The sequence below is a fragment of the Protopterus annectens genome, chromosome 9.part0 (genome assembly GCF_019279795.1).
Source record: "Protopterus annectens isolate FY-2018-M chromosome 9.part0, PAN1.0, whole genome shotgun sequence".
Lineage (NCBI taxonomy): Eukaryota > Metazoa > Chordata > Ceratodontiformes > Protopteridae > Protopterus > Protopterus annectens.
Window position 1 is genome coordinate 353,473,791 of NC_056743.1, and position 16,013 is coordinate 353,489,803.

Here is a 16,013-nt window from a genome sequence, read left to right on the forward strand (position 1 = left end):
ACAGGGTACTGCTGACCATGACTGAATGGTGAACAGCTCCATGAAAATGTGCCTAATTTATACAGGGTACTGCTAACCATGACTGAGTAGTGAACAACTCCATGAAAATGTACTTAATTTATACAGGGTACTGCTGACCATGACTGAATGGTGAACAGCTCCATGAAAATGTGCCTAATTTATACAGGGTACTGCTAACCATGATTGAGCAGTGATCAGCTCCATGAAAACGTGCCTAATTTACAGCAGACATAAAAACATGAAAACTAAGTCCTGTGCCCTCTGACCAATAAAATGCCTACATTTTAGGCTCACTGGATTGCCTCCCAACTCATAGAGAGATAATGTAAACACCTTCTGCCACAAGATGGATAATCCAAGAACTTCTTAATGTAATAGCACAGCAAAAGTAGCTCTTAAGTGCAGATTAACACCTAACAAAGTCCCTAAAAAGCCCTCTGGCTAATGAAACAATCGCACTTTAAGCCTCTCTGTGTGCTGTCTGAGTTGGACTGACCAGACTACTTTACTACTGTCACTAGAATAGCAGTCCCAGTCTTCGTAATATAAAAATATACTTTGGTTAGCCAAAGTAAAAAGGTACCAACTAGCTACAACAAGTAATTCCCACTTTAAGCATACATGTGTTTTTCCCCTGTCAGACTGACAGGCTACCTTTCTACTACCACTAGAATTGCACTCCCAGTCTTCGTAATGTAAAAACACACTTTGGTCAGCCAAAAGTGAAAAGGTATCAACTAGCTACAAATAATTCCTTCTTTAAGCCTTCCTGTGTGTTTCCCAATTCAGACTGACCAGGCTACCTTTGTACTACCACTAGAATTGCAGTCCCAGTCTTCTTAATGTAAAAACACACTTTGATTATCCAAAAGTGAAAAGGTACCAACTAGCTATAATTGTCACTTTAAGTTCCTTTGTATGTTTTCCAACTCAGACAGATCAGGTTACATTTCCACTTCCTCTAGAATTGTAGTCCCAGCCTTCTTAATGTAGAAAACATACTTTAGATAGACAAAAGTGAAAAGGTATCAGAAAGCAAATCAAATACTTAGCAACAAGGAATTCTCACTTTAAGCTTCCCTATGTGTTTTCTGACTTGGACTAACCATGCTACTTTATTACTGGACGTCGAATAGCAGCCCCAGTCTTCTTAATGTAAAAACACATTTTGGTTGGTGAAACCCGAAAACTACCAACTAACTCTAACAAGTAACTGTCACTTTAAGCTCCTTTATATGTTTCCCAACTTACACCAGACTATCTTTCTACTCCCACTAGAACTGCAGTCCCAGTCTTCTTAATGTAAAACATATTTTATTTAGCCACAAGTGAAAAGGTACCAGGAATAGGGTTGCCACCTTTTCAAATCCCCAAAGTGGGACATTTTAGTACAAATGTCAGATTATGCAGGGCAAAACATAGCCACTGCCAGTATAAAGGACAGAACTTCACTTTTTTGCCTAAATAAAAGCTTATTCTTGTAGCATTTTAGTTGCTCATTCTGTTTCTTATAACATTTAGGTGTTTCTGGTATAGAATAACTGTTTTATGCAACTATTACATAAAATATAGGAAATAATTCTGTCCTAAAATCTCAGGACATTTGCCATTTTTTTCATTTTTTTTGCAGGACAACTGCCCAAAGAGGGACTGCCCCTCGCAAAGTGGGACAGGTGGAAACCCTAACCAGGAACTAGCCTAACAACTAGCTACTAGTAATTGTAAAGTGATTCAAAAGCTGACAAGCCAGCAATGAGGAGCACCCAGCTATCAAGGCAATTTCAAAGGTACACAAAGAGGCTAAGGCGAGGGCCTTCCCAGTTTCTTCTGTCAGTAACCAATAAAATGAGCAGGAGGGATAAGACTGGGAGGAGTCTCCAGGGCCAGATATACAGTAGGGACAAGCACCTCAAAAGCCTCCAAGTATAGAGCCAAAATAGCAATATAGAGGGTGGGAGGGAAAACACCTAGGCCCTGCAGAGAAACCAAAATGTAATTCAGACTTTAAAATGCCATAAATTAATAGCTTTAATTTCAGATAAAGAGCAAAAAGAGCAAAAATGCACAAAACTGATTTAAATGGTAAGATAAGTGCAATTAGAAATGTACTTAAAATGTACTTGTTCAAATGCTTTTATCATCAGCTTACAGCAGTCTCAACACTGGCTCACAGATATGATGCAGATAATGAAAACAGATTGTGACACATTGGCACAATTACAGTTATATAAAAGTAATCAAACTCTATTAACAAATTAAAATTAACAAACATTACGCTTCACATATATTGCTCTATATCATATAACCTCAGCAGTATTACATAAATTAAGCAATTCCTATCACCACTTTTTTAAACAAGAAACATCTTTATTAAACCATCCCTTACAACATAGGCAATCATATAGTTACATAAATGAAAACAAACCACACCGACACGATCCTAGTAGCAAGCATTTTACATCACAAACAATACTGACACACTCCCAAACATTATACATCGCTACGCAATTGTTTTCAGTCAAGCATTACATACCTAATTTAAGTCCTGCCTTATTTTAAACCTTATTCCTCCCCTCTAGGTATTGTTCCCAAAATTCCCATTTTTTCCTATGTAGTCATCTCCATAAAGAGACCCGTCACCAGTTGGGTGCCGCTGGGATTCTGACCTGGGACCTCTACTCTTTGGGATCTACTTTTCTGAAGTAAACGACAATATCAAGGACCCCTAGCTGCCCCCCCCCCCCAGCTAACAACATGTGCAGATAACTGCAAGCTAGGAGCAGCTATTGAATCCCAAATGACTTTGCCATCTTGCAGGGAGATTCTTCTCAAATAAATAACCAGTGTCAAAATCATGGACAAAAAATAAATGCCAAAAAATGTTTTATTGTATACTTAAGGAAGTTATCTGTTCCATGGACCTGCTACATTAGCAATGCTCCCCTGAGAAATGGACCTGTTGTTCAGCATTTGGGAACCTATGTTGACAGTGACCTGACTTTTGACCAACATGCGTTTATTGTTGTAAGAAAGTCCTTCTATATTGTTAGGATGGCTAAGAAACATAAAGCAGATATACACTTCTCTGTTTTGAGAGGTATGTCACCTACTTTTAAGAGGCCATTTTTTCTTTATTGGTGGTGGTGGTAGGTGGGTGGGAGATGACTATGATCAACTTTGCTCTTTAACACTTTTCCTTGTTTTGGAGAAATGCTTATTTGGGAATGTATGACAGAGAGAGAAGTAAAGGTTTGTCAGATTATGGCTGAGACTTTTTTTGGTAAGAAGAAGACCCCAGTCTATATTACAGAGGTCAGAAGGTACAACCTCAGATTCAGATCTGGTTCTGTATTTTGTTGTTTGTGGCTGACGATAAGGAGCTCTGAAAGAGAAGATAAATAAAGATGTCAGTCCTGATAAGGCTACCAGGGATATTCAGTCAGCATGTACATTATTTCACTCTCTGGGGGATATTCATAATGAATCATTACTTGTTGATGGGTTTGGTCTAGTGGGAAAATTAATAAGTTGTAGAGTTTTTATTGGGAGAGAAAATAATTAACCAGGTTTATTTTAGTTAATACGGTGCTTAGATTTAAAATCATCTATTAGAACAAATGTATTTCTGAAGCAATGTTATACAGTGTTAATTATATTGCATTCAAATATTTTATAGGAGTGTTGTATAGAATGTAAACTGTGCCAACCAGAAGGTTAAGATAGCAGCCACTTTTAGAGAGGACAGCATCCAGCGAGGGGTAGTTTCAGAAGAAGGGGAGTGAAATAATGTAAGAGATGTTTTTCTTAACCAGTTGTAATTTGCTCCACCTTCACACTTCTGGTCTGGTCTATTATCTAGGTAGATGTGGAAGTTATAGTCAAGGAAGAATGGCTGATGGAAATTTCAAGACGTTTCACTGTAGGTTATCTGCTACTTAATACAGTCAAATTCTACTTTTGGCCTTAAAATGGAAGAAATGTGGTCCTTTGCTTGAGTGGTGAGAGATTATAGTTTGGAATTCTGGTTATTATTTTGGAAATTAGGGTTAGCTAGTTGTGGTCTATGAAGGTTGAAGGTGGGAAAAGTAACACTGGGAAGAGCTTTTGAAAGGAGTGTTTGTCATAACTGCAGGGAAGGGTTGCTGATGTCCTTGATGGCAGGAGGAGCTGTGACCAGGCATTGGGCTGATATCCCATGAAATGTAAAGGTCAAGTCGGGAGGTATAATGTAAAAATTTGTATAACCATTCTGGTATTGGGGACAAGAGATAGAACAATAAAATTTGTTTAATACCAAATTATCTGTAAGTTAGATGAGTAGCCAAGACCAATATATGTGTGAAAACACTTTGGCATTTTGCTATAAATTAATTAGGAGATGTATTTAAAACTATGGACTGTGAGGTGATGAGTAAATGTTTACTATTTTGCAAAAAGAGGCAATTCCAAATTAAATTGTGGGGAATTTAACAATCAAAGTTTATTAAATGTTTTAAAAAATGTTCATTGTATAGAAACTGAAGACTAGGAGAAAGGGATATACAGTTTGATTGCTTGTGGTTAAACAAGAGTGGAGAGAGATCAGAGAAAGAATATGCATATTATTGGTAGGGAAGTGAGAAACTAGATGGATATTATATTGGGGGCTTTGGGAAGGGTGTGTCATTAAGGGAGGCATATTATTTGATATGTCTAGTGGGGTACATCCCAAAAGAGGTATTATCTTCAGTAACTGGGCTAATCAATGCTGAATATAAGGGGCCAATCACTGCCTTAGATCTGGATGGCATTCTTTTGTTAATTAAATGCACTAAACAGAAGGACATTCTCTCTAGTGTTACATAACCATCAAAGGAAAGGGAAATATCGTACTAAGTTCCAAGGTTTTTAACAATATTTTCATTTTGCAGTGGGGTATCATCTGCATTGTATGCTGATGGAAGGAGCTGCTTATCAAATGTGACAGTATTGCACTTTTAGAGTTTAATTTGAGCCCATTTTGTTAAACCAAGAATTTACATGTTTAAAGAGTTGTAGGTTCATGGACATCAGAGTGAGACTTGACAATGACTCCCAGTTTATAGTTCTCTGCTAACTTGGGTAGCCAGAGGTGTCGTTCATGGTCTGAAGATCAGAAAACTAAATGTCAGACCAAAAAAAGTTCCCAGCACTGAGCCCTGTGGGACACCACTGATCACCTTCAACACTCTTTGATGAGGTACCTGCTAACCACAGTGTGTGAGTTTTGCCTTTTGCCAATTTTTTGAACCATCCTATTACATAAGGGATCTATTTATAATGCATTAAGCTTACTGACTCTGACTATGGTAGCATGGATGATGGTATCAAATACCTTGGTGTGGTGAAGGTACAATTTGTGGACAGCGTGGCCAGTTTCCACAGCCTGTTTTACCCTTTTGAAGAAGTTAACAAGATTCATTAGACAAGATCTACCCTTGACAGACTCAAACTTTTGCAAGTCTAACTTGTTGAGAATTTTAATGTCAGCATTTATCAACTCAGTTACATGTTCCAGGGCTTTGCAAATAAGGCTGATGGGACTTTAATTCCTGGGGTCAGTGGTGGGGCCTCTCATGTAAAGTGACATCACTACTGCTCTGCACCAAACTGCACTGCAAAAACTAAACTCATGTTAAATAGTTTATGCAGTGGCTTTGAGGTGGCTTTGTTTACTATTGTTTACCAATCATCCAGATATATCATTAGTCCAGTAGAGGAAGTATTTTGGAGACAATGCATGTTCTTTAGTGAAGATGGGGTTGTCTAAAAGATTCAAGGATAAATGACTTTGGGGCAAAATTGATGGGCCAAACTGGTGGTTTATTTTCTAGTATGGTGGCAGTGTCCACTGAATCAGAGTAGGCAGTGCCAGTATGAATCAGTTCAGAGCAACGTTGGGTGGTATTTCTTAGTTTCCTAACATATCTAAAGAAGGACTTTTAATTGTCCTTAACTTCAGATGCTAACCTAACTCCATGGGCTGTTTTAGTGAAACTAATAAAATATTTCAAGGTTTTGGTCAATTTCCTGATGTTATCCATTATCTGATGGTCTTTTAATCTCCTCTGTACTTTAAGAGTTTTTTTTTTCCTTTTATTGTGATGGATCACCAGGGTGGATTATTTTTAAATTTCACATTATATTTAGATCTGTTTGGTACTACCAGTTATATACATTTATAAACATTTGCATAGAACTCATTTGTGAAGTTACATCTAGTGTCACTATCTTGGGTGATGCTGTTATAAGTGAATTTTGAAACAGCATCATAGAATTCAAAGACATCAATATATTTGGAATGCTTGACTTATGAGACATTTGTTTCAGTGACTACGGAGATTTTGAAAGTGAAGGTCACTAGTTAATTATCAACTTCATGAGGGAAATAGAGTAAACCATAAAGAATCTATATTTTAAGGCCCAGGTCAACAATATTACATCATTAAGTGGGTTTATTAACAATCTTAAGAACTTTGGGGTAAATCCTATGTTGAGTTATAGGTACGAAGGTTTATTGAGGCATGTTTAACATTTCCTAAAATAACAGAGTTCTTGTTTATAGGGAGATTATTGGGTACATATATGAACATGAATTTTAGGGGACACAGACAGTATCCTGGAACTATAAACTGACAGTCGGCCCTGTTTAGAGTGAATTGGAGATCAATGTTTGTGGGTCTCTGGGAATCTGTCTAGAAGTGATATCCATCCTAAACCCCAATTTCCCATTTTACACATGGGGTTGGGGTGTCACTTCAACAGTGACAATCATCTTGAGCCAAGGCTTCCTCCACTAGGTGGCTAGCCCTGCCACAGTAGTTCATCTGTACCACTCACTCACACACACACACACACACACACACACACACACACACACACACACACACACACACACACACACACACACCTACTGTCAATTTAGAGAGTCCAATCCACCTACTGCATGCCTTTGGAATGTGGGAGGAAACCGGAGCACCTAAAGGAAACCCAAATGATTGCAGGGAGGACATGCAGACTCCACACAGAGGGCACCCCAGTCGAGATTTGAACCAAATGAGAGAACCTGTTACTGTGAAGCAAAAATGTTAATTGCTGAACCACCGCGGCCACCCCAGAAATGATGTGGTCCCTAACAAATACATTGATGCCACTGCAGTTGCTATTGGGTCAGAATGCATGGTATGTGCAAAACCTAGGTATGGTGCTTACAGAACATTTAAACCAAGTTTAAATAATTGCATAGACATAGACATTCTCTAAATGCAGGAGAGCCTCAAGGTTGAGCAGTTTGTAGTTGAGATGTCTGGTAATGAACTGAGGCACCTTAAGGTTATCCTGTTTTTGATTTGATATGTTAGTTTCACTGAGATTTCCATTAACTGGACTCTGCTGGAAGGCCAAAGCCAGTATACAGACATCTTCAAACAAGAAGTGCAGGCCATAATTTGCAAAGCAAGTAGGATGGTCGAGCATCTTATCCAATGCTGATACATAGTGGATTCCCTTGGAATGACACCAAATATTTTGCCAATCATCCTTTCTTTGTACATAGGCATCATTCTTGGAGAAGGAAGGATTCCACTCAGGACAAGAGTCTCACCTGCATTTGTTACATGCATAGAGGGTTCTCAGACATCTCTTTGTATATCCTTCTGGGCCCCCCCCCCACATGGACCACCACCTAGTTGCAATCATATTTCTTAGGTGAAACAGTCATAAGGGCCCCTGAGCTATCAGAGATCCTGGTGTCTGAAAAACAGTTCAGCATTACTCAGTCCAGCCTAGTGAGAGAGACAGAGGGAGACAGAAAATCAGTTTGTCTGACTAGAGTGCCACTGTTTGCTAGAACATTTTTACTTGAAGAGTGGTATGGTTTATTGGATTTGAGATCATTTAACTTGGTGACTCTTTGTGGAAAGTGGGCCTGAATATGGAGTGACGCTGAATTTTCAATGAGACCTATGTTGGGTCAGTGATTTTTTTTACAGTCTCATCATAAGATATTTTAGAGTTGGTTGGAGAAGATTGTGGTGGTTGTATATGTGTGTTGCTTACAGTCCTTGTTTTTTTGTGAGAGTGAGGTATCCATATTTGTTAAATATTTGGATTTTTCACAAACTTGGTGGATTGTGTTGAATAAGAGTTCATTATCTGGGAGCATAAGTCTACCTAAGGATAACAGGTGTAACGAGGCTGAAGGCTGACATTCCCTCATGGTCCAGAGATTTTTGAGAGTTAATCAGAACTGGACTGAGCACTAAATATAGTTAATTAGCCAGTTAATGGCCTCTGTTGTGGAAGAATGTAGCTATGAGGATTTCCTTATGGAGAATTTACGCAGAATTATTATATAAAGTAAATGAGCTACATTAAGTTTGGATCATAAGGGTACACTGCCTGCCTAAATAAAGTGAATGAAGTACATTGGGGTTAAGTTGCAATCATGGCAATGGATAGAGCAGGATCATTACACTACTGTAGAATATGAGGTAGATGGAGTAACTACGGGCAGTAACAGCTAGAAATGACTTAGGGAAATGTAGAGCAGCTATGGACTGCCAGAGTTTACTTGGGGGAATAGCTGCTGTACAGTGCAACTTCTCATGCAACTGTAAGTTGTTGACTGCTCTTCTATGCATATCCACTCATACTAGTTAATAGAATTAGCGAGAGGAACGTGGTATTAGAATTAGAGAGAGGAAGGTGGTATTAGAATTAGAGAGAGGAAGGGGGCATTAGAATTAGAGAGAGGAAGATGGTATTAGAATTAGAGAGAGGAAGGGGGCATTAGAATTATAGAGAGGAAAGTGGTATTAGAATTAGAGAGAGGAAGGGGGTATTAGAATTAGAGAGAGGAAGGGGGTATTAGAATTAGAGAGGAAGGGGCATTAGAATTAGAGAGAGGAAGGGGGCATTCGAATTATAGAGAGGAAGGGATATTAGAATTAGAGAGAGGAAGGGGGTATTAGAATTAGAGAGAGGAAGGGGGCATTAGAATTAGAGAGAGGAAGGGGGTATTAGAATTATAGAGAGGAAGGGGTATTAGAATTAGAGAGAGGAAGGGGGCATTAGAATTAGAGAGAGGAAGGCGCTATTAGAATTAGAGAGAGGAAGGTGGTATTAGAATTAGAGAGAGGAAGGGGTATTAGAATTAGAGAGAGGAAGGGGCATTAGAATTAGAGAGACGAAGGCTATATTAGAATTAGAGAGAGGAAGGTGGTATTAGAATTAGAGAGGAAGGGGCATTAGAATTAGAGAGGAAGGTGGTATTAGAATTAGAGAGAGGAAGGGTATTAGAATTAGAGAGAGGAAGGGGGTATTAGAATTAGAGAGAGGAAGGGGGTATTAGAATTAGAGAGAGGAAGGGGGCATTAGAATTAGAGAGAGGAAGGGGGTATTCGAATTATAGAGAGGAAGGGGTATTAGAATTAGAGAGAGGAAGGGGTATTAGAATGAGAAAGAGGAAGGGGGTATTAGAATTAGAGAGAGGAAGGGGGTATTAGAATTAGAGAGAGGAAGGGGGCATTAGAATTAGAGAGAGGAAGGGGTATTAGAATTAGAGAGAGGAAGGTGGTATTAGAATTAGAGAGAGGAAGGGGGCATTAGAATTAGAGAGAGGAAGGGGGTATTCGAATTATAGAGAGGAAGGGAGTATTAGAATTAGAGAGATGAAGGGGGTATTAGAATTAGAGAGAGGAAGGGGGCATTAGAATCAGAGAGAGGAAGGGGGTATTCGAATTATAGAGAGGAAGGGGTATTAGAATTAGGGAGAGGAAGGGGGTATTAGAATTAGAGAGAGGAAGGGGTATTAGAATTAGAGAGAGGAAGGGGCATTAGAATTAGAGAGAGGAAGGGGTATTAGAATTAGAGAGGAAGGGGTATTAGAATTAGAGAGAGGAAGGGGTATTAGAATTAGAGAGAGGAAGGGGCATTAGAATTAGAGAGAGGAAGGGGGTATTCGAATTATAGAGAGGAAGGGGTATTAGAATTAGAGAGAGGAAGGGGGTATTAGAATTAGAGAGAGGAAGGGGGTATTAGAATTAGAGAGAGGAAGGGGGTATTGAATTATAGAGAGGAAGGGGTATTAGAATTAGAGAGAGGAAGGGGTATTAGAATTAGAGAGAGGAAGGGGGTATTAGAATTAGAGAGAGGAAGGGGGCATTAGAATTAGAGAGAGGAAGGGGGTATTAGAATTAGAGAGAGGAAGGGGGTATGAAGACAAGCAGGGGTCAAGATGCCTGCATCTATTTAGTATATAGAAAAGGCAGCACCAGGCAAATGTTGGCAATTTATAGAACTACTGACAAATGCTGAAATATTGAAACACACTGGTCAATTACAACATTGCAGTTTTCTAGATTCTATGGCAATGTGCTGCTAAGAAATTGCTTGGATCCCTGTCTCTTGTCACACTGACACAAACTAGAAGTTATTCTTAGCTAAATTGCCAATGGCAAACAAAACATGTATAGCTATGACAGTAAATGCAGTAGCAAACAGAAAAACATTTATTCCAGATCTTGCAGGGCTGAAGGACTTGTCAGGTAAATGTAGCAGGAGGTATATGTAACTATGGCAGAAGAGAGAAAATATACAGAGGTCAGCCCAGTGAATGATAGTATTGTCCCAGGTGATGAGGATTTAAAATTCAGATGGAAAAGGGGTTGGTACATTTAGGTCCTGAAGTATGCACTAAGCAGACAGGACGATATGAAGGAGAGGCTAACTCAAGCCACAGCAGTCTAACGGGGGGAATTCAAGTTCGATATTGCAATGCTCATGAGTATGAGCACATTAAATGAGAGTGGGAGGCTCTTCCAAAGGCAATCTGAAGTAAGGGCAGGTAAAAGAACAACATGGGTGCATTGCATGGGTGCCTGTATTTAAGGATTTAAGGAAAACAATCGGATGGTAATGGTGTTTAAATAGCTAAAGAGAGTGACTTTGCAAAATGCCAGCTCTGTGGTTAATGACAGCAGCCAAATAAGGAGGAAGGGAGGCTTATAGGTTCATAGGTTCATAGGTTGATACTAGGCTATCTGCCCTAAGGCATTTATAAGCCTAGCCCAAAGTTTTGTGGCTTACGCCACCCCTTATATGAAAAAATACTGTGCCCATTAGTTTGTTGTGCCTCTGTCCAGCAGTGACACAGAGATGATTCCCGGGGTAAACCTACGATCTCCCATCCACAGGTCAAGATTTCTCTTGAACAGAGCCAGCGAGGTGCTCTGCCTCACATGGACTGGGATTTTATTCCACAGCATAGGGAGTCTCTGAGTGATAAATCTATCCCTCCAGCATGTCCTATTTATATCCGTGCTAAGGTTTAAGTCGCTTGCTCTAGTGGTTTTGGTGGATTTGGATTTTTTGAGGTGGAGCATGTCCATTAATTCCGGGTTGGACATGGCCTTGTATGTCAGGCACATGTCACCTCTGAGCAGATGGTATGCGACTGAATAGAGCTGGAGTTTCTTCAATCTGGCAGCATATGACAGATTTTGGAGTCCCTTTATCCTTTTGGTGAGGAACTTTTGGGGTCTCTCCAATTGCTGCAGATGTCGAGTGAGATACATCCCGAATGGGGCATTGTACTTGATCATTGGTCTGATAAGTGAAGAGTACAGGAGGACAATGACCTCACTAGATCTGGATGTGAATCCCCTCATGATCAGGTGGGCAATGTAGAAGGTCTTTCTAACCACTTTAGCAATGTGAGTGTCAAAAGAAAGGCCACTGTCAACCTGGGTCCCCAGGTCCCTGATAACCTCTTCTGTGCTTAGTGGATTGCCACCTATATGGTAGCTTGGGGTTACCTTGTTTTACCCGAAGGGTATGACTATACATTTTTTGGCGTTTAACTTCAGGCCATGGCTCTGGCACCAGCTATCTGTTTCCGTGAGTCCCTTCTGAATGATATCCGTGTCTGATGCACTTTCCACTATGAAAGGCCACTGTCAACCTGGGTACCCAGGTCCCTGATAACCTCTTCTGTGCTTAGTGGATTGCCACCTATATGGTAGCTTGGGGTTACCTTGTTTTTCCCGAAGGGTATGACTATACATTTTTTGGCGTTTAACTTCAGGCCATGGCTCTGGCACCAGCTATCTGTTTCCGTGAGTCCCTTCTGAAGGATATCCGTGTCCGATGCACTTTCCACTATGGCGCCCAGTTTGCAGTCATCTGCAAACTTTGTCAGCCAAAGTCCTCCCATGTTGGCCTGTACTTCTGAGAAGTAGATGCCGAACAATAGGGGGCCAAGAACCGAGCCCTGTGGGACACCACTTGTGACTGGCTTGGAGTCTGACATAGCGCCAGCAATTCTAACCCTGTGGGTTCTGTCCTTAAGCCAGTTTGCAACCCATCTTGTGACATATGGGTTTACATTTAAGCTGGTAAGTTTTTCTACAATACCCGAGTGGGGTATTGTGCCAAAAGCCTTTTCAAGGTCGAGGTAGGCTGTATGGACTGCCTTTCCCTCATCAATGGCTTTGGTGACTGTTTCGAAGAAGTCGACCAAGTTCAAAAGGCATGATCTGCCCTTGACGAAGCCAAACTGGGTCGGGTCCAATGTCTGCAAGTCCCCTATATCTTTGTTTATGAGCTCCATTATGATCCTCTCCATAGCTTTGAAGACTAGACTTGTTAAGCTTATGGGGCGATAATTACCAGGGTCCGTAGAGGCACCACCTTTGTGGAGTGGGACCACAGTTGCCGTACGCCACTCCTTGGGCACGTATCCTGTGGTAAGGCTGAGATTAAACAGCTGCCTTATGTGTGGGTTTAATTCCTCATTTAGCTCGTGTAGCACACAGCCGGGGACACCATCCGGTCCCATTGATGCTGTGTTTTTAGCTTTAGAGAGAGCAGCTTTCACCTGCGCATTTGAGATGTCTGGGAGGCTACACTCCACTGGGATAGTTATCTCTCCTTTAGGGGGTGAGAGGGGGGTGAAGTTTGCACTGAACCTGTCTGCCAGTATGTTGGCAATGTCTGTGTGTTCAGTGATTTTTGTATCATTTTGGACTAATTCTGAGCATATCTGGGAGTTTCCACCCAGGTTCCTAACATAGCTGAAAAAGGCCTTATGATTGTCCTTTGAATCCATGGCAATATTTCTCTCAAAATTGGCCTTAGTTGATTTTATGAGTGCTCGTATTTTTTTACTAATAATGATCAGGGGTCACTTCCCTTTTATGGATTTTGTTCTATCATGTAATAGCTTTCTCCTCTTATTGTAAAGTTTGTTAATGGCTGGGGTCCACCAGACTGGATGTTTGCCCTTTGTGGAAAGAGTCTTGGTTTTATTTGGGATTGCCTGATCCATGCAGTCCCGGAGGTGTTCATAGAAGGCATTTGTAAGGGCTTCCGCAGCTTGGGTTGTGGTTTCCACTGGCTCAGGGGCCTTGAAAGATACCACACCAGTCTTGAGTAGTGTGAAGTTTGCTTTAGAGAAGTTCTTCACTGTGGTCTTTTTTGTTTGGGGTGGGGGCGGGATGTGGATTTCCAGTGAGATTAGTTTATGATCAGATCTCACCAATGAGGGATATACTTCTGGTGTGGAGCATTTTGTCCCCATGTTTGTGATGATGAGATCTAGTATATTTTCTCCTCTCATGGGAACAGTGACTAGCTGTTCCATGGCATTTGAATGTATGAACTCCAGGAACCGTTGGGCTAGAAAGTTAGGGCTTGAGTAATGTTCCCAGTCTATATTCGGGTAGTTGAAGTCACCCAATATGATGGTGTTTGGAGATACATTTATACCCTCCAGTGTTTTCAGGAAGGCTGTGTGGGGTTCCTGAGTTTGAGAGGGTGGCCTGTAGCATGCTAAAATTTGTAGAGCAGTTTTGCCTATGGTTAGTTGCACCTGGATGGTTTCCAAAGCTTCATGCGTTGCCACCAACCTGGAGGTGTGGGTATCCTTTATGAATATGGATACACCCCCTCCTTTTGTGGTGTGGTCCAGGTTTTGGGGCCGGAACGCATGATATGAGGTAAAACCTAATAGTGCCGGGGTGCTCTCAGGAGCCTTGAACCAGGTTTCAGTTACAGCACAGATATCGATGTTCTCCATACCGAGAAGGGCCTCGAGTGCATGCATTTTGAGATTTAGACTTCTGGCATTGAGCAGCATTACCCACAGTTTCTTCCCATTTTTGTTTTCTAGGGTGGTAGGTTTAGAATTTGAGCCTTGACTAAAAAAGGCACTATGGGGGTGGCAAGAGCCTTAGCCAATATCCGGAATCTGAGGGGTGACAGGTGCAAGCCATCCCTTGCGAAGCAGCGTGGCTTGTCAAGCATGTCATCCCAGGCAGACAGACACTGGATCCCCTTTGAATGACACCAGACATTAAGCCAATTGTTAAAGCTGATCATCTTGTCTCTATATTGTGGCATCATTCTTGGTGAAGGAAGGATACTGCTCAGGGTCAGGGTCATACCTGCCTGGGCTACATAATCAGAGAGCTCCTCTATGTCTCTTTTCATGTAGTCCAGGGAGGTACATCTCAGGTCGTTCACACCAGCATGGACAATGACTGTGTCATATTTGTACTTGCCGTGGAGTAACCCGAGTGCTTGTGTTATGTGGCGGATTCTAGCGCCTGATAGGCAGCTTACTGTGACCCTCTCCTTGTTCAGCCTGGTGAGAGGGACGTCAGTGTGTCTGACTATGGAGTCACCTATGACAAGTATGTTTGGTGTTGTATTTGGCCTTAAGGGCTGCGACTGCTTTGCACACTGATTTTGTGGTTTATGTGTTGCTTGTGGGGTGTCTTGAGGTAGCAGTTGTTTGGGTGTCTGCTTTGGAGGCCTCTGCTGTTTAGGTAAATTTTTACTCAGAGCCTCTGAGTATGTCTTTGTGTGTTTATGTGTTTGATTCAGTGGTGTGATAGCATTATGTGAGCATTATTGTGTTATGGTGAAATTAAACTAAGGGGAAGATACAAGAGAGAGACATGGTTTAACAGGACGGCTAATATTTGTACTCATCTGAGTGCAGATCTGGACTATTAACCTTCTATTTCTGTAATACAAAGCTTTTACTTTTATGACAGTTATTATTAAAAAGGCTGTTTAGTATAGCTATGCAGACTTTAATTCTCCACGTACATGAGCAGTGTCCTGTGAGAAGGAAATTCTATTTTAAGTGAGTTTAGTAATATTTATTTTGAAGAAATTGCCTTTTATAAACATTTTGCTGATGTGTCTGTGCTTCACAGAAAGGTGATGGGGACATTCGTAACAACAGTGGTCCTACAAAGTCTTTTCAAAGTTCAAGCTCCCTTCAAACCTCAGTTTGCATATCAACATTGGCTTGAATTTGAGTGCCCCTCCATGCCAGAGTTACTATAATAACCTCGTTACCTTTCATGACCTTACTAAAAAACATTTGTTCTATCTGTTACAAAAGTAAAATAACTCATTCTTAGCATTGAACTTTATTTTAAACATTTTTTATGTTCTTCACTCTCTACTACTTGAATTTATCCATTTATTTATTAATTGTTGATGAAGCCATGGTGGTACAGCGGTAGCATTGTTGCCTCACAGCTAGAGGTTCTCCTGTTCGATTCATGGCTGGAGTGCCTTCTGTGTAGAGTCTGCATGTTCTCCCTGCGGTTGAGTGGCCTCCGAAAGACATGTATGAATGGGCGTGCCTTCACTGAAGGTTGGGCGTCGGGCTGGCAACTCGGCACCATAAAAATCTACTGCCAATCATTAGCCGTCCAGAGTTCCGCTTTAGCGACACCTAACAGGGGAAAAGCCGAAATGACAAACATTGATTAATTATTGATATTTGACTACTAGAAAAGACTGACTGGGTAGGAACCCATTTTCTGCAGGACCAGTAGAAAATGCTCCAAAGTAGTACAAAGCATTTTAAGAACAACAATTATATAGTCTTTAAAAATTATAGAAACAACTATATTTTAAATGTGATGTGACTTTTATGTGGAGCTTTTCTCCCC